Source organism: Pan troglodytes, chromosome 1 (assembly GCF_028858775.2).
Source record: "Pan troglodytes isolate AG18354 chromosome 1, NHGRI_mPanTro3-v2.0_pri, whole genome shotgun sequence".
NCBI classification, from domain to species: Eukaryota; Metazoa; Chordata; class Mammalia; order Primates; family Hominidae; genus Pan; species Pan troglodytes.
The window spans coordinates 28,022,474-28,048,493 of record NC_072398.2 but is presented as its reverse complement, the minus strand read 5'-3'; the positions used below and the strand labels follow the sequence as shown (position 1 = coordinate 28,048,493).

At 38.9% G+C, this 26,020-nt stretch overlaps 2 long non-coding RNA genes across 4 annotated transcripts in view; both read left to right on the top strand.

Annotated features, from left to right (window-relative positions):
• The first annotated feature begins 231 nt into the window (after window positions 1–231).
• Window positions 232–10,581, top strand: LOC134808068 (uncharacterized). The gene is made up of 6 exons (XR_010150233.1): window positions 232–281; window positions 4,104–4,326; window positions 4,456–4,587; window positions 6,200–6,380; window positions 8,197–8,388; window positions 10,342–10,581. It is a non-coding gene; the product is annotated as an uncharacterized LOC134808068 (long non-coding RNA).
• Window positions 10,582–16,696: 6,115 nt separating this feature from the next.
• LOC129136062 (uncharacterized) overlaps window positions 16,697–26,020 on the top strand; it is a 53,366-nt gene continuing 44,042 nt past the window's right edge. Inside the window, exon 1 of one of the 3 annotated variants that reach the window (XR_010150234.1) lies at window positions 16,697–16,826. This is a non-coding gene — a long non-coding RNA (uncharacterized LOC129136062). The remainder of the gene's footprint in view (window positions 16,827–26,020) is intronic. The other 2 variants (XR_010150236.1, XR_010150235.1) reach the window with 2 other exon arrangements.

The following is a 26,020-nucleotide window of genomic DNA, read 5'->3' as shown; positions in this document are numbered from 1 at the left end:
CATAACAAAACAATCACTCACAAATTCACATCTTGAGATATTCACTGTTGTTATTTTTGGTGTATATTTATAATATTTTTCTATAAATTTATTTGTTGTTTCAAAAAAGTACCATATAACACAGAAATACACAGCAACTTTTTTTTGTGATTTAACAATGGATTTTGAACATTTTTTTCTGTGCAGAGTACATGTGTATGTCAATAATTCTCAATCTTTTTTGGGTTGCAGATCTTATTTAAGAAAGTAAAGCTGCTTCTTTCACGAAAACAACTATACAGGTACCTAGAGGATTTGGGTACAATTTCAGATCATTAAAATACGTCTGTAGATCCTAAAGATAAAGAAGTCCTGTTCTAAAGTATCACAACTAATTTGAATGACTGACATGGGATATTTTGAGGCTTCCAGTAAGAATTTATTTTATATAAGCTAAATAGGCAATTAGACATTTGCTACATTGGGACCTCATATTATAAGATTTTGCTTTTTTTTTTTCTTGGAATTCAGGTTTAGGGTAGTGGTCCCCAGCTTTTTTGGCACCAGGGACTGGTTCATGGAAGACAATTTTTCTGCTGAGCAGGGGTGGGAGGTGGGCAGGGTTGGGTGATGGTTTCGGGATGAAACTGTTTCACCTCAGATCATCAGGCATTAGATTCTCATAAGGAGCACACAACCTAGATCCTTTGCATATGCAGTTCACAATGGCATTTCTGCTTCTTTGAGAATTTAATGCTGCTGCTGATCTGACAGGAGGTAGAGCTCAGGTGGTAATGCTCACTTCCCCGCCATTCACCTGCTGCTGTGCAACCCTGTTCCTAATAGGCCACAGACCAGTACATGTCCACAGCCCAGAGGCATGGCAAGAGGAAACATTAGCAAATTTGCAGATTGTCCTGTTTACATGTCAGCTCTGAAGACTGTTGTTGATGGGTCTTCCCTTGGTTGCAAGCCAACAGCAGTCAGAAGCAAGAAACCTTGTCTAGATTTCACAATAACCTTGTCACAAGTCTCACGTTTCCTGTAGGAAAGCTGAATTTACCAGCACACTCACTGTGAGTAAAACTGTAACTCTGCTCTGAGCAGAAGGCTTGTGCTGAGGATAAAAACAAATTCTCAGTGGAAATACAAAATTGATCTATTAATTCCTGGATGCTAAAGACAATGATTTTTTCCTGTCTAGTGGCTATTTTTCTTTTGTATGTAACTTTCAGTTTATTTCCATAGTTAGGAAAGAGATAAAGCAACTTGAGAAAGCATAGGAAGGTGTAGTCCCCTGAAATCTAAATGAAGCCTGTTTGGTCTTGCAGTTTCCTGTGCAGGTCTGGCCTGGGGCAGGACTATATGGGCATCTGCAGCCCACACAATGCAGGAAAAGGACTGGTAGAATATTATCATTAACTAAAGTAACTATAGATGTTCATTACTGGGCACTTATTGTACAATGGCCGTTGGGCTAGGTGCTCTACCTAAATTACATTAAATTCTCACCACTCTAAAAAGTAGGTATCATTTTTCTCTTATGTGGAAGGGGCTGTGCCACTGGATGGGTAAGAGCACAGACTCTGGCTTTCCACAATCTCGATTCATACATATTGGCCTTGTGACCTTGAGAAAGTTACTTAGTCTCCTTGTGCGGCATTTCTTTCATCTGTAAAATGGGGGTAAAACACAAATTTGAATCCAGGTCAGAGTTTCTTTTTTAAATTTATTTTTTAATAAAAAATTTTAATGAGATGTAATTCACATACATTAAAATTTGCCCATTTAAAGTGTACAATACCATGTTTTTATTTTTCATTTTTAAATTTTAATTTTTATTCTTCCAACCTTTTTTTTTTTTTCTTTTTTCCGAGACAAGGTCTCACTCTGTTACCCAGGCTGGAGTGCACTGGGGCGATCTCGGCTTACTGCAACCTCGGCTCACTGCAACCTCGGCTCACTGCAACCTCTGCCTCCCGGGCTCAAGTGATTCTCTTGCTTCAGCCTTCTAAGTAGCTGGAATTAACAGGCATGTGCCACCACGCCTGGCTAATTTTTTGTATTTTTAGTAGAGACAGAGTTTCACGATGTTGGCCAGGCTGGTCTTGAGCTCCTGGCCTCAAGTGATCTGGCCACCTTTGCCTCCCAAAGTGCTGGAATTATGGGCGTGAGACACTGCGCCCGGCCTTTCCCACCTTCCACCCTCAAGTGGGCCCCAGTGTCTATTGCTCCCCTCTATGTGTCCATCTGTACTCAATGTTTAGCTCCCACTTATGTGGTCAGTGTTTAGCTCCCACTTTAGAACATGCGGTATTTGGTTGTCTGTTCCTGAATCAATTTGTTTAGGATAATGTCAGCCAGAGTTTCTACCCAGGAAAGCCTACTGCCTGATTCAGTCCTTAGCTAAATTGTAAAGATCCCTTTGATTCCTCCCTTCAGCCCTCCTTTCTCACTACAGCACCCTCTCTCCCTATCTCCACTAACAAGATCTCTCCTTCCCTCTCCTTCTTCTCTTCATGACTTCGCTTGCAACTTCCAGTTTCCAGGCTACAGAATGCCGGCTTTCACAAATGTGAGGACTGCTATGAAAGAGAGGCAAATGCATAGCAAGGGCATTTTTAGACCTCCAAAGCCTCAGGAACACAGGAAGTAATTCTCTAATAAATAGATATCTGGAATTGTAACTGGTTGAAGGAAATACTTGGTGCCAAATTAATTGGGCTTTGATATGGGTCTGGAAGAAACTCATGAGCTGCAGTCTTTCATTCAGGAACTTAATAACTTTTGGCCATAGTTGGAATGACTTGTCATGTTTGGGTCCAGCCAGTAGGGAACACAGGTCACATCTTTCCCTGCATAAGCCCACAGCCACCCATGCTGTGGGTAGCTGTCCCTTTCCTTTCCCTTCATAAAGTGGATAGGAGGTGAATAAGGCTGAATAGTAATTATAAACATCTGGTGGTTACTTTATGATTAGGTCATGTTAAAGATTTTGGGAAGCCTTCCATCAGTCTCAGTTAATATCTTTCCAATTATGTTTACATTGACATTTACCCTGGACCCTGTAACTTGTCATTATGCCTTCTGGAGTTTGAGAAGTTCACCAGGGAGGCAAGGATTACTGCTGCTACTGCTTGATCAAGAGGAAAGGCAGCCAGCAGTTCCAAGGAGCCAGGAAGGGACTGCCCAGACATGAAGAAAGAGAATGTGGTTACTATTTTGTCATATACTTTGGCTTTATTTTACCTGAAAGTTCAATGACCAAGATACTAGAAAAAGTCTTCATAGCACTGAGGGGCTGTTTCTGAATTAGAGACACAACTGATAGTTGGAAGCCTGTTGTTTGTGAGAAAGAATTGTTTGACTAGCAACACACTTAGCCTTTCTGCATTAATCTCCCAAATGAAATTCAGAACAGATATTGGAAGCCTAGACCTGAAATGAAGGAAAAATGTATGAACTAAGTACACTGATTGCATTAATTCAGCAGGTGTTTTGTTGTTGTCTGAGCAACTTCTATATATTTAGCTCACTGCATAACAAGGTGCAGATACAGTGGTATATAAGACATTGTCAGCTGGGCACGGTGGCTCAGGCCTGTAATCCCAGCACTTTGGGGGGCCGAGGTGGGCGGATCACTTGAGGTCAGGAGTTCAAGACCAGCCTGACCGACACGGTAAAACCCCATCTCTACTAAAAATAAAAATAAAAATAAATACATAAAAAAAGCCGGGTGTGGTGGCATATGCCAGTAATCCCACCTACTTGGGAGGCTGAGGCAGGAGAATCAGTTAAACCCAGGAGGCAGAGGTTACAGTGAGCCGAGATGGTGCCACTGCACTCCAGCCTGGGCAACAGAGTGAGACTCCGTCTCAAAAAAAAAAAAAAAAGACATTGTCTCCTTTCTCTAAAGCCATATGGTTTAGTTTGGTGGTAAGGTAGATGATGAAATATTTACATAAAATTATAAGTATAGAAAATGAAGCATATACTCTAAATAATACACAAAAATGTCTCCTGATAAGCCTTTTATTTTGTGTTTGGTGTAATTTTTTAAAGTGACATGTTCATGTTTTTGAATAAATTTTACTTACGTCTTTGTGTTTTTATGTGCTTTCCAGTGGAAAATTATTAAAAATGTTTTCCCAGCAAATCAACACAATTTAAAAGTAAATAGCAATATTAGCAGCATTCCATCTAGTGCAAAATAGATCTTTCAAGCACAGTGGCCAATGACCCTGGAGAAGTCTCCCAGGAAGGTTCTGGAACAGGTTCTTACAGGAAGGGCAGCCGAGAACATCAATGATTAAAAGGGGGCTGAGGAGAGGAAACTGATGGACAAAGGTAGGTTTGAGATCTAAGTGCTGCTCTCAAATGACCACCAGCAACACCCATGGCTCTTCTGTTTGTTTCTTTTTCTTTACTCCTCTTTCTTTTTTTTCAATGATTGTACTCAAAACTATTGTTTTTTAGAGGTGAGAAGTGGGAGAAAGAACGAAAATCTGGAGGTTGGAGGGTAAACAAACCCACATCCTTGTGGATGAAGAAGGATACCAAAAACTCATTTTCCTGGAAGGAGCAATTTTTGAAATCAGCTACACTGAGGTAAATCTTGTGAAACTAGAACCACCCTGGTAGAAAAGCTGGCCTCTGAGGAGTAAGGGTCACCATCGTGTTCAGGTTTGTCAGGGCTCTGCCTCTTTGCTTCTTTCTAAATTTGGTGTTCTTGAGATTTGATGATAAACATCAAACCTTTGGAGTTTGAATAATAATTTTTCCTTCCAGGATTGGGTACATAGGACTCTACTGATGGCAAGAAGTCAGATGTCTCTTCCAGAAGTTGATGTTAGCATAATGCCAGGTGCATTAGTCAGAGTTTTCCAGAGAAACAAAACCAATATTTTATAAACACACACACACACACACACACACACATATGTATATGTGTGTATATATTGATATACATATGAGAGAGATAATTTATGTTTATTTACATGCACATACATTTATATAAGTCACATGTATGCAAATCATATAAATATATGCAAACATATATTTGCATGTTTACATAGAAAGGAGAGAGAGAGACATTGATTTATTATAAAATTTTAAGAATTTAGGTCATACCAACAACTGTTAGGATTGTCAGGTCTTAAATCTGTAGGGCAGGCCAGTAGGCTGGAGAGCTAGGAAAGGTTGATGTTGCAATCTCAAGTCTGGAGGCAGTCTGGAGTGAGAATTCTTTTCTTTTCAGAGGACCTCAATCTTTTCCTTTAAAACCTTCAACTGATTGCATGAGGCTGACCCTCACTGTAGAAGACAATCTGCTTTACTCAATGTCTACTTGTTTAAATGTTAATCACCTTTAAAAAAATACCTTCACAACGACATCTAGACAAATGTTTGACTGAACACAACCTGGCTCAGTAGCCTAGTCAAGTGGCATAAAAAATTAACCATCTTACCAGGCGAGGATAGATCGGTGTCCCATCCTGAAGGGGCTGTCCTTTTCACACAGGCATTTATTTATTTATTTATTTATTTATTTACTGAGACGGAGTCTTGCTCAGTCACCCAGGCTGGAGTGCAGTGGCACGATCTCAGCTCATTGCAAGCTCCGCCTTCTGGGTTCACGCCATTCTCCTGCCTCAGCCTCCCGAGTAGCTGGGACTACAGGTGCCCGGCTAATTGTTTGTATTTTTAGTAGAGACGGGGTTTCACCCTGGTCTCTATCTCCTGACCTCGTGATCTGCCTGCCTCAGCCTCCCAAAGTGCTGGGATTAGAGGCGTGAGCCACCGAGCCCGGCCTTCACACAGGCTTTTAGAATACAAGCATCACTCTTCCTGATCAGCCTTCAGATAATATGGGGTATAGGGAGGGTGGAAGTTTCCTAGCTTCATATTCACAGTCTCATCTGTGGTAGAGATGGAGGCGCTGCCCCACTCTCCTGCTTTTTGTCTCCTTCTCACATGTCTGGCAGAGAAGTCAGGTAGTTCTCTTTCCTCGAGAGAGGCTGGGTGGGGCCATGTCTGTCCATATGTGCCACAGATCATGGGAAAGAGTCCAAAGGCTAATGACATGGATGCATTGGATTCTATCCCCTGTGGCCCAATTAGCTTAGTTCTGTCCCAAGGCCATCAGTGTTGGCAGGGTGCAGAGAAACTTTGGCAAAATTCGCTCCTCTCATCCTTCTTTTTTTCTCCTTTGGCTATTTAGGGCACTTTCGTGGCTGCCAGACTAAAGATTAATGGAGCACAACTCCAAAGGGTGCCAACAGGAAGCAACTATACCCCCAATCATGTCATCACCCCCTGCCTATTTCAACCTGTCCTGGAGCTAGTTTAATGTGCCAGCTCCCATGGTTTTTCCAGTCATTCTGCGGTAGAAGGAGACCGCAGTAGGTATTTTCCCAATTTCTTCGTTTTGCACATCTTCTCCTTATCTTTGCCTGTTGTTGTGTTTGACTCCTTCTAGGTTTGTAGCTTCAGGTGGTTAAGAGACAGGAAAGGGCTTACTTATGGGAACTGTATGGATTTGGCTTTGGTGGTCTCTGGGCTTGGCAGATAAGCCAAGCTAAGTCAATTTTAGACATTAATTATTTACTTGCTACTTAATGCAGTTGAGGATTTAATGCTCATGTATTACTACCAACTCTCCGTCCCCCATTTCTCACAGTTAAATTAGATCTTTGATTAAATCAATAGCCATGTTTATCTAATATTGTTTATGCTGGGTCAAGTAGTTTACTATAATTTTTCATTGCTTTTTCTTTCTTCTTTTTTAAAAATCATCCTCCACTCCCAGCCACACCTTGAGTTAAAAATTACCTGTTCTAAAATTTTCCATTATTATCAATCACATTTTTCTTCTTAAATGTTCCAACAGACCTATCAAACTTCTATCAATAATTTTTACAGACACTCAAATTCATTTATAAATCAATGTTTCAGTTTTTAATTTTTCCCCTAGGGACCTTCCTGTCATAGCCCTCCTTCTCCTATTCCACTTGCAATTAGCTTCCCTCTGTGCCTGCTGCACAGTTGACGTTATGGGACTCCTTTCACCATCATCCCAACAATTTCTCTCATTTCCTGCTTCTTAGCATGTAAGATATCTCCCTCCTGATTTCCTCCCTTGTTTTACTGGAAAACATCCTCCAACAGAGTCCCTCTGACTTACCTTATACAGTATAAACATCAGTTCTACTTCAATTTTTTTTTTTAATTATTTGCCTGGACATAGCATTTTAGGTTGAAATTACCTCAAATTCTGAAAGTATTTCACACTGTTTTGTCTTATGGCATTCAGAGTTGCTAATAAGAAGTCAGATGCCAATCTAATTTCCAATCCAATAGTTCCCAAGAATTATTGTCTGGAAACTTTTAGGATCTCCTTTATTTGCCTGATGTTCTTAAATTTTACAGTGATGTTCTTGGGTGGTGATGTTTTCATTCATTTATTGGGCTGTTTGTGTGCTTTTTAATCTGGATACTCCATATTACAGTCTTAGGATATTTTCCTCATATTATTTCTTTGGCAATTTGGTCCATTATATTTTCTCTGTTCTCTCTGAAACTCCTATTATTTGTACCTTTAATGTTCTGAATTAATCTTCTAGTTGTCTTATCTTTTTATCCCCTGTTTTCTCTTTATCTGTTGATTTTACTTCTGGAAGTTTCTTTTCTCTATTGGATAATAAGTATTCACTTTTCTAGTGAATATTATGTTTTGGCTGTGATTTTTTTTTATTTTCAAGAGCTCTTGTTCTCTGAATATTCCTTTCCAAATACAATATCCTGCTTTTTAAATGAGCACAATATTTTTCTTATTTCTCTGAAATATAAATATATTTTTCTTTGAGTTGGAGTCTCCCTCTGTCATCCAGGCTGGAGTGCAGTGGTGCAATCTCGGCTCATTTCAGCCTCCGCCTCCCAGGTTCTAGCAATTCTCCCGCCTCATCCTCCTGAGTGTCTGGGATTACAGGCACCCGCCACCATGCCCAGCTAATTTTTTTGTGTTTTTGGTAGAGATGGGGTTTCACCATGTTGCTCAGTCTGGTCTTGAACTCCTGACCTCAAGCGATCCAACCACCGTGGCCTCCCAAAGTGCTGGGATTACAGGCATGAGCCCCTACACCTGGCTTCTCTGAGATATTAATAATAGTTTGAGGTATTTTTCTGCTCCTTGCTTCACGTATATATTTTTTACTTCAGGCTGCAGATTGAGTGAAGGTCTTTTCCATGTGAATTTGTCCTGCATCTGGGATAAAGGTATAATGATTACCTAAAGCATGTTCTGTTCATGGAAGATCACTGGAACACAAAAGACCAAGCTCACAGCATATTCAAGACATCTGCTCGTATTCCACTGGCCAAAGAAAGTGATGTGGCCCAGCCTAAAGTCAGGTAGGCAAAGAATTAGTATCTCCCCTGAGGCAGCTGAACAAATGATAACACACACACATGCATGTGCACACACACACATATGTACAATTCATAAAGCATATATATATATCTATGAGCTTCAGCTTTAAGGATTGAATGTGTTTTGTTTGGCAGATTTGGGCCATAAGTATTGCTCATATGGTTTGTAAAAGGACCAGAGAGAGTAACACTTTCTGCATTTTAATTTTCATGGTGACAACAGTAAAGGTTATTCTTTATCAAAGTTTGAGATATGATGCGATTAGACCCCCACCTTCTTATTGTTTATCAAGAATCCCATGACTCCATTTAACTTCAGAAAACAATTTCTTTTAAGTTGGATTCTGATCTACTGTTACATCGTTGTGTTCATTGAATTTACGAAAAGAATCATTTCCATTACTTGAGCAGTATGATTTTCCTTCAACAAACATAAATTGAAGCCAATGAACACACTCGTTTATGGGAAGAAACCCTACAAGTGCTATTGTAGGTGGGATTGGTGGGTGAATACCAAGCCAGATGCCTGCCTCTGGAGGTCTCATTGGAACGCCTGGCTCTGCTTACTAGTGGAAATATGTCTAGTGGTCTCATCCTTTTCTCAGATGTCTGTTCACTTCACTAAACCACTGCATGTTTTGGCATAGTATGTTAGCTTCTAGGGAGAGGCCTCCAGAATGGTATAGGATATATTCTGTAGGATGGGAATGAGGTGTGTGTGGTAGCATTCATAGTATCTATCTACATCAATTTTTTAGAAAACAGAATAGGTGATCTCACACCCTTTAATTTTATAAACTCTTGATTAAAACAGGGCATCCTGTCTCACCTTGGAATAAAAATCCAAAATTAGATGACATTCATTTTGAACTCTACCTAAGAGGCATGAAACTTACAAAAAGACGTCCTCAACACTTCTCAGTTGACAGAGACTGTTTTGTATTCATGTGGTTTATGTCTGTTTGTACAGTAATTAGGCTTTGATCTTTTGGGGTGAAGCTGCAGGCACACAAACACACATAGATACATGCACACACAGTCCCACACTGTGGGATAAAGGAACATACCAGAGTTTATGAGCATCGGGATTTAATTCTGGGAAATCTTGTCTTTTGGCATCTGCCAATATATCCTCTGGAATTTATTATGTGCCCGCAATATCTCTCCAACCAACCATTCTTCCCTATATCCACAGTCACTAGCTTAATATCAGCCCTTGTCATCTCACACCTGTATTATAAAAATAGCTTAGTCCCTTGTCTCTCTGGCTCCAATTGTCCCTAATTTCAACCCACACCTTTGGATGATGGAATTAGACTCTAAGACATTATTCTTATCATGTCACCTCCTTCTCCACCTCTGCTAAAGAACTCAATCATATATCCATGGAAAATAAGTTGTTGTCCATGTATCATATTTCCAGATCCTTGGGGCAGGGGAAGGCGATCCAAGCATATCTGATCTCTCTCTCTCTCTCTCTCTGTCACACACACACACACACACACACACACACCCCTATGTAAAGAACTTGAAAATAACTTTAAGATTGTAAGGTATTCTTTGCTAACTTTCCTAAAACAGTTGCTTCAAAACCTAACTAATAAGCTAGGAAACTTTAAAAAATATGTAGACTCCTGTTAGAATCCAGGATAGTGGCTATCCTTTCTGCTGTTAATGTTCTATGGCGCTATTTTTGGATCTGGGTGCTGGATGCACGGGAATATTCCTCTTTCATTTATTTTACATTCATTTCTTTACTTTTCCTGAAACACTTCAAAATGTTCTTGTTTCTGTTGACTTATTCAAGATGTACTTACTGTGATCGTTGTAGATTGCTTCCAAATACACCCTTTGTAGCTCTATTCTTATGCATAGTGGACCCTAGATTCGTTTTTAACAAATGGAATTATTTTGTCTTTTTTCTCCACCTCTTAGTGAATGGATGAGGAAAGGAAGGCATGGAAAGTGGACTGGCATGGCTATGAGTTAGAAGCAGTCAGAGTTCAGTTCAGAAACCTCTGAATTCAAGGCCAAGGCTCTGGGGACGAGGTTTTCCCCCAACATCGGTAAGCTTTGGAAACTTTTTAAAAAGTGGAAGAAAAAGTGATACCTAATACAGTGCTGTCCACATGATATGCAACCAATACACATTCAATAAATGAGTAAATATGAGAGAACAAATTTAAATGATGTCAACATATTATCTCCAACAGTTAAGAATCCTACACTTAGTTCCCTGCATAAAGCTTCCTGCATAGTCTTCAGTTTTGTTAACTAAAAGGTGTGACCTGATAATATTATTGGTTCAAGTGATAACTGCTTTGTACCACCTAACTGGTTTTTCAACAGATTTGTTATTACTGTGCATAAGTGTTGGAAACAGTTTGTTCATAGGAGTCTTTTTTTTTTTTCTGGAGTCTTAGGAAAGTGGCTGGTTTTACTCTGAAACATCATAACTTTGCAATCAGGAACCAGGTACAAAATGAGTAACTGTTAGCGAAAACAACCAGAAGCCACATTTTTAGCTATCTCTGTCATGTAGCTACAAATAAGAAACACCATTCCACCAACTTTGTGTCAGGTGCCTTTTTATATAATATGAAAAGTACTGTTTAAGTTCAGGGGAGAGCTAAATACTGGGGTCCCTGTTATGAAGGAACTCAAGAAGCCTTGATGAATGTATAGTGAATCATGAGTAACATGTTGGTCTAAGGTAGCCAGAGACAAGAAAGACCATCTCTGCCTGGAGAGGGCAGGCCAGCTTCATGGGGAAGATGATACTTGAAATGGATCTTGAAGGATGGTGATGCATTTAATGGGGTGCTTGGAACAAAAACAAAGGCAAGGATGTGAAAACATGCAGGGTGATTTTGGTGGAGAGTTTTGCTGGAGAAAAGCACTCAAATGGGGTCGTCAAGGTAGGTAAACCTGACAAGGGAGTTAGTTTGCAGATTGTTGCGGGCGTGAAGTGCTAGGCCAAAAGTTAGGAAGTTCTTGAAGTGTCTAGGTGTGAAACAATGATGGTCTGAATGAAGATGTAGCCATGAAAATCAAAAAACATTTATTCATTTTAGAGGCATTGATTTCTACAAATTTCACTGAATTGGTAATTCCAACGTAGGAGGCAAGGGAGATAAAGTATCAAAGATGACTAGATGCTGAGGCTGGGTAACCAGTGCAATCAAGATGCCATTAACAAAAAACCCTTGTTTTTTTTGTTTGTTTTCTTGTTTTTTTTTTTTTTTTTTTTTTACAGTCACAGTTCTAGGAATAGTAATCTATATTTGCTGTCATCTCTTTCATCTCAAATCACTTTTGATCCATTGGCATCTGTCTTGTGTCTATCTCATTGACACTTATCCAAGTCACCAATGACTTCCAACATGCCAAGTTTAATGGGGTGTTTCCATTTTTAAGTATTGATCTCTTTGCTGTATGAGCACTATTCACCGTTCCCTTCAGGAAGCCCTCTGTCCCACTGGTTTTTATAACTCATTTTTCAGCATGAAAAACATTTTTAAAAGAGCAGAAAATTTGCACAGGAATCAGAGGTCTTCAGCACAATAACAGAATGAAGCATAGAGCGCAATACCCATGATGTGAATTGTTTTTTGCCTAAGGCATTACTGCAAAGAAGTCTTTGCTCTTTTGTTTCTTTACATGAAAAATGAGGATGGCAAGTATAATCCTGATTTCACAGATATGACAATGTCTAATTAATGAATTGCCCTAAACAGGGAACAGAATGTATGAGGTGCTAAATAATATTGTGCAAGTAGAGATTAAATTTGACCAAGTGATTTATTAGACAAGTCTAACAAGTGATATCATCGGCTCAAGGGAGCAGAATTGGATTGCTTTATAAGATCACTGGAACTTTGAGTGATTGAGTTGTGGATATTTGTTGTTGCTTTAACTGCAGGGATCCAGAGTAACTTTTAGGCTTTCAAACTTTGGAATGTGACATTTATTAGGCCTGTAACTCCATCAAAAGTATTTAAAGCTCTTAAATTATTGTGGTTAAAAGAGTGAAAGTAAATAGATGTTCCCCTCTGTTGGTTTCATTATGCTGCAATTTTGTACACAGATTTGATGCTTAGGCACCACCCATGTTTATTACTGTATCATATTTTCTCATTTTGCAAGTTAAAACACAACTTTTTCATCTGCAGCCACATTAAACTCCACTTGGGACTTCAGGCCCAGCTGCAGTCTTTCTGTTTTCCGTTACCATCAAAAGCAATAAAATTCTGCAGTCAAGGCAGGTTTGGGGATGCTTGTGTTGCACCCAAACTGGCAGAAAGTCCAGCTCCTGCACTTGTACTCTCTCTCTCTCTCTGCAGCAACATGGATGGAACTGAAGGTCATTGTCCTAGGTGAAATAACTGAGAAACAGAAAGTCAAAACCTACATGTCCTCATTTATAAGTGGGAGCTAAACAATGGGTGCATATGGACAGAGAGATTGGGATGATAGACACTGGAGACTCCAAGAGGAGAATGGAAGTGGGAAGAGAAATAAAATACTACCTGTTGGGTACAACGTACACAACTCGGGTGATGGATACACTAAAAGCCCAGATTGCACCACTATGCGATATATCCTGTAACAAAATTGCATTTGTACTCCTATATTTAAAAAAAAAAAGTAAAGAGAGACATACTAGTCAGAAGAGATATACTTATGTTTGATCACTCTAATAAATAAGCAACCCCAGGAGCCACTTAGCAGTGGGAAGGCCAAACAGGGAGTCAATTTTAAGAACTATTTGCGAAATATCCTTCCTCTAACAAATAAACTGACTTCAATCTTCAGGATTGGATATAAGGGTTTCCAATTATTTTAAGGTAGGCATTATAACCTCAGGACAAAATGTATCTGCAAATTTCCCAATTTTTCAAATAAATGTAAGCCTCATGGAAAGTTTTTGTTGTTCTTTATTTTTTTTTCTGGTAAATGTGAAAAAAAGTCAGATAAAATGCACCCAAAATCAGCACACAGGGCAGAGGTTGAGGAATGCTGCTGGAGAAAACCTCTGCAATCAACTGAGAACTGAGGGATGGCAGTGCGATATAGAATGGTGCCTTATTGAAATTTATTCTGTGGGTCACAGTACTTTTCAGCTTTTTCTTTCATTTTAGCTGATTAGACACAAGTTTAGTACACCTGTGGCCCCTATTCTTGTGATACTGGAGTGCTTCAATACCAGCGCCTGTCAGTACTTATCATTTAATTATGCTGATCTTTCAGGGTTGTTAGGATAGGTCAAAACATATGTTAAAGACTGGGCACGGTGGCTCATGCCTGTAATCCTAGTACTTTGGGAGGCTGAGACAGCTGGATCACCAGGAGTCAGGAGTTTGAGACCAGCCTGGCCAACATGGTGAGACTCCCATCTCTACTAAAAGTACAAAAAAATTTTAGCTGGGTCATAGTGGTGTATGCCTGTAGTCCTTGTTACTTGGGAGGCTGAGGTGGGAGAATTGCTTGAACCTAGGAGGTGGAGGTTGCAGTGAGCTGAGACTGGGCAAGAGAGCGAGACTCTAACTCATTAAAAAAAATAGTTAAATTCGTAATATAGTGAATGGTACTCAGAAGGTGCTTAATTAATGGTAGCTTTTGTTCTACCATCTTCAAGATTTCTCAGAATAAAACATTTAATATAAAACTTCCAGGGAAAGTTGCAATACTTTTCTTAAATAAAATAGTTGTAGTACTACCTTTAGAATTTTTAGAAAGTCACAGTTTTTAAAAAACAACCCATTAGAATGTATGCATCTACTGGGGAGCATGAGCCACATGAACTCAAATTATTAATCCTGCTTGTGAGTCCATTTGACTAGAGCTGAGTCTTCTAATGGAAAAGCAATTCAGTAATCACTCTTTGGGATTCAGTAAATACCTCATAAATGCTTATTAAACATGTAACAGACCCTACTGGGCATTGGGATTGGCATTAAGGTTTATTATTTGATTGTGTTTGAAATCAGAAAAAGCTAAGATTGTGCTACTTATTTTTTATTCAGAGAAGAAATTAACTGGTGACTGGAGCTGATTGACTAGAATGGAGCAACCCACTGGATGTTTATATTAGTCACATAGCAAATATTTTTTCTGAGTAATTAACAAGGATTACTTTATAGTTGAAAACAATTATGGAGCAATTTGTAATTTTCCAAGAGCTTTTCCAATCCTGGTCTTATTGATTCTTTATAACGATTCTATAAATTGTAGGTTATACTGTCTTGTGTATAAATTGTAGGTTATTCTGTCTTCTGAAGATAACCTAGGCTTTAGAGTCAGACAGTACTAGGGAAGAACCAGAGCTTCAACCCCTGTTGGTTATGTGACCTGGAACAGATTACTAAACTGTCCTAAGCTTTAGCTATTTCCATACATAAATTAAGATAATAATATTTACCCTGTATAACCATTATAGAAATTAGTTTATGATAAACTTAGCATTATGTTGGACACACTGCAGGTGTTTAAATTGTCATCCATAGGGCTTATCTTTGACTTTTTTTTAATAGTGAGGATAGATTATACTAATCATTCAATTCCCTATTATCAAATTCTCTTGTGACACTACAAGATTACTGGCATGCCTGTAGATGTACTCTAGCCATGCAACAGAACATAGAATATTAAACCTCAAACCTTAAAATTTAGTAGACTACTCTGACCAGTTGATATAAAGAATGTGCTTATATTAATGAAATGACACTAATTTCACCACCATACAATCCTAAATGAACTAAAATCATAGGTGTACACTGGTCAATGGTTTATATCCAAGGAATGAAAATGTACAATTTTATTTCAATATTATTTACAAGTATTCAATTAAATTATTGAAATTATGAACTAATTACATTTCTACTGATGCAGTTTCAGCCACAGAGTTATCTGTGTCAATCACAGAAATAAAACCTGTGTATAGAACTAATAAAGCATCCAGAATTTTTTCACTACTCTCTTCAATTTGAACTCCAGTTTATTACCTGAATAAGAAATGAATCAAAGTATCTTAACTTTTTTTGATGATTTAGATAAATTTTTCTATTTTCATATGGTACAGATATCACAAATATATATTACATATATCAAACACATATATGTAACACATATATATCACATATATATCAGACACATATATAGCATATGTATAACACACATATATACGCCATGTATATATACATACACACACACACAACATATATATATATATAAAACACATAGCATCAGGGGTGGGCTGGCGCTGCCTCATACCAGCTTGGCAGAGCCAATTCTGCTCATCTCCTTCCTAGTCTGTGTTCAGCGACATTGCACTGGGAGCTTGAAATCAGCCACAGGGGAGTGTATACACCCAGGAGTCACCAAATGTTACAAATCAGGCCTTTTTTAAATCCAGAGTCACCTTACAAGTACAACACAGCATAGCAGACATTTTTAAAATATTTGTTATATGAACAAGTGAATTAATAAATTCAACATATTTGTATTGTCATTAAGCATAGCAAACATTAGAGGAAGATGACCTCACTTACTAAAACTTCCAAGGCATGTGTCTGTAGAGCAAAAATGTGAGTTCTCTGAGGCAAATTTCAGAAATTATCAGAGTCTAATTTCTTCATGTTTTTGTCTAAATAAGTGGATGAAACCACGCTCCCTTCAAACTTAGGTATTCAGGAAAGCAAACCTAAAATGTTTATGAATCCAAACCAACGGCTTACATGATTTTCTCTACATAGATATCTGTGATTGTATAAAGTTTCTCCCCATAGGGAACAAGAAAAGAACTGCAGATATTTATCACCTTTTCTAGATTCTTAAGAGTCCTAAAATGTTATCTCAGAGAATGCTAGAGTAACATAAACTTTTTTTTTGCGAAAAATAAGTAAATCACTGCCATATGATGATGGTTACTCAATTTCCAGATGATTTAATAGCTAATTCCAGGGCAATATCTTACTAGTTTCGACCCCTGCTGCGTGATGAGGTTTTGACAGTCATAATTGTACAGCAGGCCATAGTTTAATATAAGTAATTATAAACCAGGAATTATCAATCATTATCTAATAATCTGATACTGAACTATTGGACGTTGCTTGTGAAATAACAAGAAAATTCAAAGTGATTATATCAAGTGATTCTATAATACTTCTAGACAGCAAAATAAAAATAAAAGAAGAGGTTCAAGCTTTGTTAAGGTTTTAGCATCACAATCAGACAGCACCTATAAAATAAGTCAACTATGCCATGGTCCCAGTAGCCAGTAAAGTTCGTTGGGACCAACTTCCTTCCTCTTCAGCTCATGCCTCTTGGAACACATGGGGCAGCTGTGTGCACCTCAGATGGAGCAGCCGAAAAGAGCTCAGAGCTTTGGTCCTGACTTTGCAGCCCAAGTGAGATCATGGGTAAGTCACTTAAACTCTTTGGCCTTATTTTAACAACTCAGGATCATTGACCCTCTCCAATTTATGTCAAGGACAATAACAATAATAACCATCGTTCCCACTAATTTAAGGATGTGAAAAAATGCAGGATGATTTTGGTGGAGAGTTTTGCTGGAGAAAAGCACTCAAATGGGGTCGTCAAGGTAGGTAAACCTGACAAGGGAGTTAGTTTGCAGATTGTTGCGGGCGTGAAGTGCTAGGCCAAAAGTTAGGAAGTTCTCGAAGTGTCTAGGTGTGAAACAATGATGGTCTGAATGAAGATGTAGCCATGAAAATCAAAAAACATTTATTCATTTTAGAGGCATTGATTTCTATAAATTTCATTGAATTGGTAATTCCAACATAGGAGGCAAGTGAGATAAAGTATCAAAGATGACTAGATGCTGAGGCTGGGTAACCAGTGCAATCAAGATGCCATTAACAAAAAACCCTTGTTTTTTTTTTGTTTTTTTTTTTTGTTGTCGTTTTTTGTTTTTTGTTTTTTGTTTTTTTACAGTCACAGTTCTAGGAATAGTAATCTATATTTGCTGTCATCTCTTTCATCTCAAATCACTTTTGATCCATTGGCATCTGTCCTGTGTCTATCTCATTGACACTTATCCAAGTCACCAATGACTTCCAACATGCCAAGTTTAATGGGGTGTTTCCATTTTTAAGTATTGATCTCTTTGCTGTATGAGCACTATTCACCATTCCCTTCAGGAAGCCCTCTGTCCCACTGGTTTTTATAATTCATTTTTCAGCATGAAAAACATTTTTAAAAGAGCAGAAAATTTGCATAGGAATCAGAGGTCTTCAGCACAATAACAGAATGAAGCATAGAGCGCAATACCCGTGATGTGAATTGTTTATTTTAGAAAATATGTTTAGAATGGAAAAATTTAAAGAAGCAGAATAAAAGAATCAATTACAATCTCACCATGCAGAAGTAGTTCTACTTTTTTTTTTTTTTTTTTTTTTTTGAGACGGAGTCTCGCTCTGTCGCCCAGGCTGTAGTGCAGTGGCGCAGTCTCGGCTCACTGCAAGCTGCGCACCCCGGGTTCACACCATTCTCCTGCCTCAGCCTCCCGAGTAGCTGGGACTGCAGGGGCCCGCCACCACGCCCGGGTAAGTTTTTGTATTCTTAGTAGAGACAGGGTTTCACCTTGTTAGCCAGGATGGTCTCCAGCTCCTGACCTCGTGATCCGTCTGCCTCGGCCTCCCAAAGTGCTGGGATTACAGGGGTGAGCCACCGCGCCCAGCCAGTTCTACATTTTTGGCTTGTTCCTTTTTGTATTCTTTTAGGCATTTAAACAAATTGTTAAACTCATATTGTTATGGATTTTGCTGCTTGAATTTTTTTCAGTGAACATCATGTCAAAAGTATTTCTTCATGTAATACAAATTCTTTGTTTCTCCTTCAATTAGGTACATAATATTCATCTTCTTTTCAAGCCATCATTTTTCTAAACATCCTACAATTTTAGACCTCTAAGTGCTTTTTCATATTTTCATTTTATTATACATAATACTGCGGGAGATAATCTTTGTCTACAAATCTTTGGTTATATGTTTGATTATTTCCTTAGGAGAAATTCCTGATGTCAGAGGTATGAACGGTTGAAGGACTTTAGAAACATAGTCAAATTGTTTTGTAGTGAGGTGCTCCAGTCTCGCCCTTTAGCAGTGAGGGTGTAACTTCATGTCAACTTTTCAACCCTCAAGGATGATAATTTTTTAGATTCTACTCATTTGATAGGCAAAAGGTGCTATATAATACTAATTTGCCTTTAGAGTACTAGCGAGGTTAAACATTTTGTACACTTATTAGTCATTTGCATCTCTATGAATTATCTGCTACATCCTTTGCCTAGTTTTCTACTTAATTCTTAGAGTTTTAAAATTGGTTTGATTGAATTCTGTATATAGTGAGAGTATATAACTTTGTCTCCCGTATGTGATACAATTATTTTTCCCATCTTACTATCTGTTTATATTGGTTGGCATGTCTTGTGATATACGGAAATTAAAATATTAAAAATCATCTTGGCTGGGAGCGGTGGCTCACGCCTGTAATCCCAGCACTTTGGGAGGCTGAGGCAGGTGGATCACGAGGTCAGGAGATCGAGACCATCCTGGCTAACACGGTGAAACCCCGTCTCTACTAAAAATACAAAAAATTAGCTGGGCGTGGTGGTGGGCACCTTTAGTCCTAGCTACTCGGGAGGCTGAGGCAGGAGAATAGTGTGAACCCGGGAGGCGGAAATTGCAGCGAGCTGAGATCGCGCCACTGCACTCCAGCCTGGGAGACAGAGTGAGACTCTGTGCAAAAAAAAAAAAAAAACTACTTTATTTATATTTTTCCTTTGTAATTTCTTCCACTGAATTTGAGCTTAGTAAGTTCTTCTACATTCAGACAGATCAGATAAATATTGACCTATATTTTCTTTTGAGTTTTTGACTTTAATTTTTTAAAATATTTTAACTCTTTATTCTATCTGATCTTTAAGTGTATAAGTATAATTGAAAGCTATAAATTATTTTCATTAATATCTAAAAATATTATCCTAAGACAAATTCTAGAAAAATGCTTCTATCTTCCATTAATTTGTGATGCTCCAATTTATAAATATTTAATATTCATCTATACCAAGGACTGTTACTGAAACTTTGATTTTGTTCCATCTTTTTGTGTAGCCTTGTGTCAGTATCATCCTTATTTAACTGTTATAGACTTATTTTAATAGCTTCTATTGCTATTTGCCCCATTATTACCCCCATTTAAAAATTAGGTGGCCTACCTTTTTCCAGGTGACTTTAAAATCACTTAAAAAAATAAATTAGCAAAAGCTTTCTATTGGGATTTTATCACTTTTTAATTTTGGTTATAAGCTTATATATTAATTTAGGAAGAATCATCACAGTAAATAACTTTAAAATAAATGACAGCAAAATGGTTTACCTTACAAATCAATACAAAATGCAAATGAAAAGTTGAGGTGTTGCAGGAGCACAGAGTTTTGTAGAAAGGCATCAGCAAACTGAACTTGGGTCAAGTTCACTTATATAGACATATTTATTAGCTGCAAAGTCTTGGGGAAGTATCTTAAGGTTTGTGGATGTATTCCCTCATGTGTAAAATAAGAATAATTCCTTCCCTGCTTACCTTATAAACTTGTTGTAAGGATCAAAGAAAAGTGGATTATCAATGCTTTTTAAAACATTAAAACATGTATTTTTAAAAGTTAGATTATTTTGATTCCTGTAAAGATAAAAATTTCCCATATGTGGACACACCAGTATCTGAAAACTACAACTGATTTTCATTTCCTTCATCTGGGAAACTTATAAACTGTGCTCGCTATCCATCTAGTTCTTTAAAAAATCAAATTGCTCAATTTTTTCCTTTCCTATTGCAGATATAGTTCATTTACAAAGACTAAAACTTTTTAATACCAAAAAGAATGCCTTAGTATTTTATAAGCAGGAGGCTTGTCAAGCAAATTGCTCTTGGCAGGGAAACAGATCATGTATCTTGAGCTTATCTACCTCCTTTAGATTACATCCAGCCCTGATCACCCCCGGGTACACACAGAGCTATGGCAGACCACGCTGCACTGCCTGGGTTGGGGCTGCCTTGCCCAAGGCATTTGAAGAGAGCTCACACTCCCCAGTCTGTGGTTTAGGAAGCTCAGCTTCTTCCCCTGGAGCAATGACTTTCTGCTGTCATTTTCAAACTGCCTACTACTGTTTATTTGGAATCTAAACATCTGAGAAGCTTAAAAGACCCAATTTGTTGAGGGTACAGGCTGCACTCCCATTTTATGTGCACTAGACACATGACAAGTAAACATGTTGATAGCAAGATTTATTAAAATGTGACTTTTGCAATGTAATCTAGGGCCAGGAAAACTTAGTTCAATCTCCAATGGCATTGTTTACGATGGAATTTTAGATCTGAGTGAGACTGAACTATCACTAGTTAAACCCTTTGTTTTGCAAATAAACAGCCAGATTCAGAGAGATGGTGACCTCTCCATGCCATGTGGCAGTCAGTGGCATAGCTGGGAGCAGAAGAGAGTCTAGCTTTTTAAGTTCTCTCCCCACTGCTCAGACACTGGACCCTCCTGAATATAATACCAATGCAGTGCGAAGTTTTAATGACCTGGCCCCCCAGGAAAAGTTATAGCCATGACTGAATAGCCTGAAAATACCTGGCTCACGAGGTCATCAAACTCAGTTCTCTAGATATCTAAAAGAAGTGGAAACAAAAAAATCATATTTGCACCTTGAAGAGTCTCTTTTGGGGTATTGGATATCTGTTTAACTTATAGGAAAATATTTCATAGGAATAAATGTTTTTACTCAGGCTTATGATGGAAAATACCAGATCTGATTATAATCTAGGTTTCAAAAATATGAATGCCCATATTTGATCATCTCTGCAAACTGTCTGATCAGTTATACAGATTGGCTATTATCAAAATTGGAAACAGAAGATTTTCCTGCCAAAATCTCTTTGTCTGACTTTCTGGAATCTTCTCAATCTGCCCCTACTTGATTTAGCAGCTTCAAATTTCCATGCACCCCTAACAGGAGCTCTGCTTTTAGTGGACTTGAAATTTTTTTTTTTTTGAGAATAAAATACCTAGGAATCCAACTTACAAGGGATGTGAAGGACCTCTTCAAAGAGAACTACAAACCGCTGCTCAACAAAATAAAAGAAGATACAAACAAATGGAAGAACATTCCATGCTCATGAATAGGAAGAATCAATATTGTGAAAATGGCCATACTGCCCAAGGTAATTTATAGATTCGATGCCATCCCCATCAAGCTACCAATGACTTTCTTCACAGAATTGGAAAAAAACTACTTTAAAGTTCATATGGAACCAAAAAAGAGCGTGCATTGCCAAGACAATCCTAAGCCAAAAGAACACAGCTGGAGGCATCACGCTACCTGACTTCAAACTATACTACAAGGCTACAGTAACCAAAACAGCATGGTACTGGTACCAAAACAGAGATATAGATCAATGGAACAGAACGGAGCCCTCAGAAATACTACCACACATCTACAACCATCTGATCTTTGACAAACCTGACAGAAACAAGCAATGGGGAAAGGATTCCCTATTTAATAAATGGTGCTGGGAAAACTGGCTAGCCATATGTAGAAAGCTGAAACTGGATCCCTTCCTTACACCTTATACAAAAATTAATTCAAGATGGATTAAAGACTTACATGTTAGATCTAAAACCATAAAAACTCTAGAAGAAAACCTAGGCAATACCATTCAGGACATAGGCATGGGCAGGGACTTTATGACTAAAACACCAAAAGCAATGGCAACAGAAGCCAAAATTGACAAATGTGATCTAATTAAACTAAAGAGCTTCTGCGCAGCAAAAGAAACTACCATCAGAGTGAACAGGCATCCTACAGAATGGGAGAAAATTTTTACAATCTACCCATCTCACAAAGGGCTAATATCCAGAATCTACAAAGAACTTAAAAAAAATTTTTTTTTTTTCAAACAGAGTTTCACTCTGTCACCAGGCTGGAGTGCGGTGGCACGATTTTGGCTCACTGCAACTTCCACCTCCCAGATTCAATCAATTCTCCTGCCTCAGCCTCCCGAGTAGCTGGGACTACAGGTGCCCACCACCACGCCCAGGTAAATTTTTTGTAGTTTTAGTAGAGACAGGGTTTCATCATATTAGCCAGGATGGTCTCAATCTCCTGACCTTGTGATCCACCTGCCTTGGCCGCCCAAAGTTCTGGGATTACAGGCATGAGCCACCACGCCTGGCCTAATTCAAACTTTTAAAAGTCTTCTAAACTTTGTTAATTTTGATCTCCACATCTTTTTGTTCATCTTGTTCCTGCCTTTGGAATATTCACTGCCTTCTCACAGATGTCTTAACTTGCTGTGATCTTTCCTGTTTTTTTTGTTTTGTTTTGTTTTGTTTTGAGATGGAGTCTTGCTCTTGTCACCCAGGCTGGAGTGCAATGGCATAATCTTGGCTCACTGTGCAACCTCCACCTCCTGGATTCAGGTGATTCTCCTGCCTCAGCCTCCTGAGTAGCTGGGACTACAGGCACCCACCACTGCGCCCGGGTAGTTTTTTGTATTTTTAGTAGAGACAGGGTTTCACCATGTTAGCCAGGATGGTCTCAATCTTCTGACCTCATGATCCACCTGCCTTGGCCGCCCAAAATGCTGGGATTACAGGCGTGAGCCACCGTCCCCGGCCCTTCCTGGTTCTTAACTCCCAAGGCCCTCATGCCCACGTCCATGTCACCTTGATTCTTGTATCATCTGGCCTTGTCTCCCCAACCAAGCCTGGAAGGGTAGGGAATGCAAGACTTTGCCCATAAGTGTCCTCAGGACCACTAGATTATAGTAAAGGACATGAATACATTGAGAAGAAAAACTTCACTTGAGCGTGGGGGAGAGAATCAAATTGAGAAGCTGCTTCTATTTCTTATTCCAGACCTTGTCTAGTTGACATGACTCTCACTGTATTGATTCTTGAATTCTCATTACCACCAGTGAAATGACAGCCCCTGGGGTGTTCTCCTTTCCCCAGTTTCTCTGGCTTTATTTCATGGCCTCTTTCCTCTGAATAACTTTGTTTCTCTTTGAGTTATAGCAATAATTATTTTGCTTCTCATATATGTATTTTCCCCTTAAATTGTCTTAGGTATTTATTTTCAAGATCTGTAAAGACTATTGTAAGAATAAAAAATTAGGCAGACAGGCTGACTTGAGTAAAAAAGTTTGCCAGAGGCAAACTAAAAATGCCTCTTCTCTGAGCTTATAATTCCCAATGACATATCTCTATCATAATCAGTCATCTTCTATTATTATGGTGATCTGTGCCTCTGTTTCTTTCTTCTATTAGTCTGTGAACTTGGCTTTATCTATTTTTATGTTCTGAGTACCTAATATAGTCTCTGGTGCGTAGTAAAGCCACAATGAATGTGTGTAGAACATTTAAAAAAATTAAGATTTCTTTAAATAACTGTTTGGTAATAAGTGAGAAGACTTTTTTCCTTTAATTTTTCTTCGATTTTCTTTAGTAACAGAAAAAATGTTGATCTAGGCAACTCAGGCAACAAAGTGATGTCCTCTTCTCCACCCCACAACCTCCAAGTGTCCCTTCAATATTACCTCAACTTGTTGTTTGCTTTGTCTGGGATTGTGAGCATTTGTCCTTTCTATTTAAGGTTATGTGTGATGATTTTCTTCTATGAAAAAAAAAAAGCTTCTCGCAAGAAATGGTTTGCTGAAGCTGGTGAAATGGACTGGTTTTGTTGACAAATAGTCTTGGTCTGAATTGCTGACATTTCTCAGCCTTTTGCTGGGTTGCACAACATTGTGCAACTTTATGTGGAAATAAATGAGTTTATTAGCAATGAGTTGTGTGTTTGTGGCTGTGTCTGTGTGCAATAATAAACATCTTTTGTGGGTACTTACAGCAATAATGACACCGCTCTTTTTTCAGTTCACCATTTACCATAAACTATGCCATTATTCATTTCAGTGGGGGCATGTAACCTCAAAGAATGTTATGAGGGTAGCTCGTTGAAACAGAGGAATAGACAGTAGGCTCTGAGTAATCCTCTACTGGCAGGGCGGTGTGATAGCTGAGCAGATGGCTTTTTCTATGTTGGTGGTCTGTCATACCTCTACTTTAAACCATTCACTTTGAGCACAGCTCTACCACAGTAGGCCTGGGAGTTTTCAGTGACTAAAACCAGCGGAATGTTTTCTGGAGTTGGCCCTAGTCTCTTGCAAGGTCAGCCTATGCCTCGGGGATGTGCTTCTTGAGAGATTTGAGCTGCCCTCACAGAGCACACAATCTAAGATAACCAAACAAGCTACCAGAGACGCTCAACTCCACAAATAGGAGGAACCCAGAAACAAGCTTGTAACCAAATAGTGTTGGGCTCAAGGATGGCCCGAATGATTGGGCCATGTGGGATTAGGGTTAGCATGGAAATCCTTGAGGGAGATAGTCCTGAGCTAGTGAACGGAAGGACTAGAGGTTATGGTCAACAGAAAAGAGTACACAGAGTGTTCTCCTTGGCCTGGGGAGGGTCATAGAGGAAGTTAAGGAGGAAGGAGGAATGAGTTGTGGGAAATGGAAGGGAAATGAAACCATGAGATAAGCAGCCCAGCTAAAATTCCCTCAGGGAAAAAAGTATTACAAGCTCTCTGAATCATCAAACAGTTTTAAGTAAGATGGTAAAAACGAAGCAGAATCCATGCTCAGTGCAGCAGACATTGATTGAGCATCTGCCATAGGCAAGGCACTGGGTTACATGTTGGCTAACGAGGGTGAGTAAGAAGTGGTCCTTCTGGGAAGGGCCTCGGTCTAGTCAGAGACAACTGTGAATGGATCATTTCAATGCACTGTGATAAGCACTGGGCTAGAGGCACGCACAGGGCAATATGGAAGCACAGAGCTCAGGGCCCAACATGGCCTTGAGGAGCGTGACAGGTCTAGGGGACTATAGGGAGTTCAGGTGAGACATAAAGGAGGTCTTAAAATAAAAACTTCAGCAGCATTGAATTTAAAGAAGTTTAATTGAGCAATGAACAATTCGCAAATCTGGCAACCCCCAGAATCACAGCAGATTCAGAGAGACTCCAGCACAGCCACGTGGTAGAAGAAGATTTATAGACAGAAAAAGGGAAGTGACATGCAGAAATCAGAAGTGAGGTACAGAAACAACTGGATTGGTTACAGCTCAGCGTTTGGCTTATTTGAACACAGTTTGAACACTCTACAGTGTTTGAGTGGTTGACATGGCTGCTGGGATTGGCCAAGACCCAACCACTGTTACAGGCGCACACTCCCAAGTTACGTTCTCAATCTTGTCTACCTATTAAGTTGGTTGCAGTTTGTCCCCAAGGACTCAAATATAGAAATACAGAGTCCCTCTCTGGCCACATTTAGTTTGCTTTAACAGAAACAACATGATGTTTGCTGAAACTGTTAGTGTGTCTGAACTGGTGGTTCATCGGGTTTGAGTTGAGGTGAGTGAACGGCAGGAAATGTGACTGAGAAGACAGTCAGGGGCTGTGTTTTCACCATGGGAGCTTATCCTGTGTGGAATGGGAGCCTGTGAAAAGTCCAAGAAGGGGATCAGCATGATGGAAT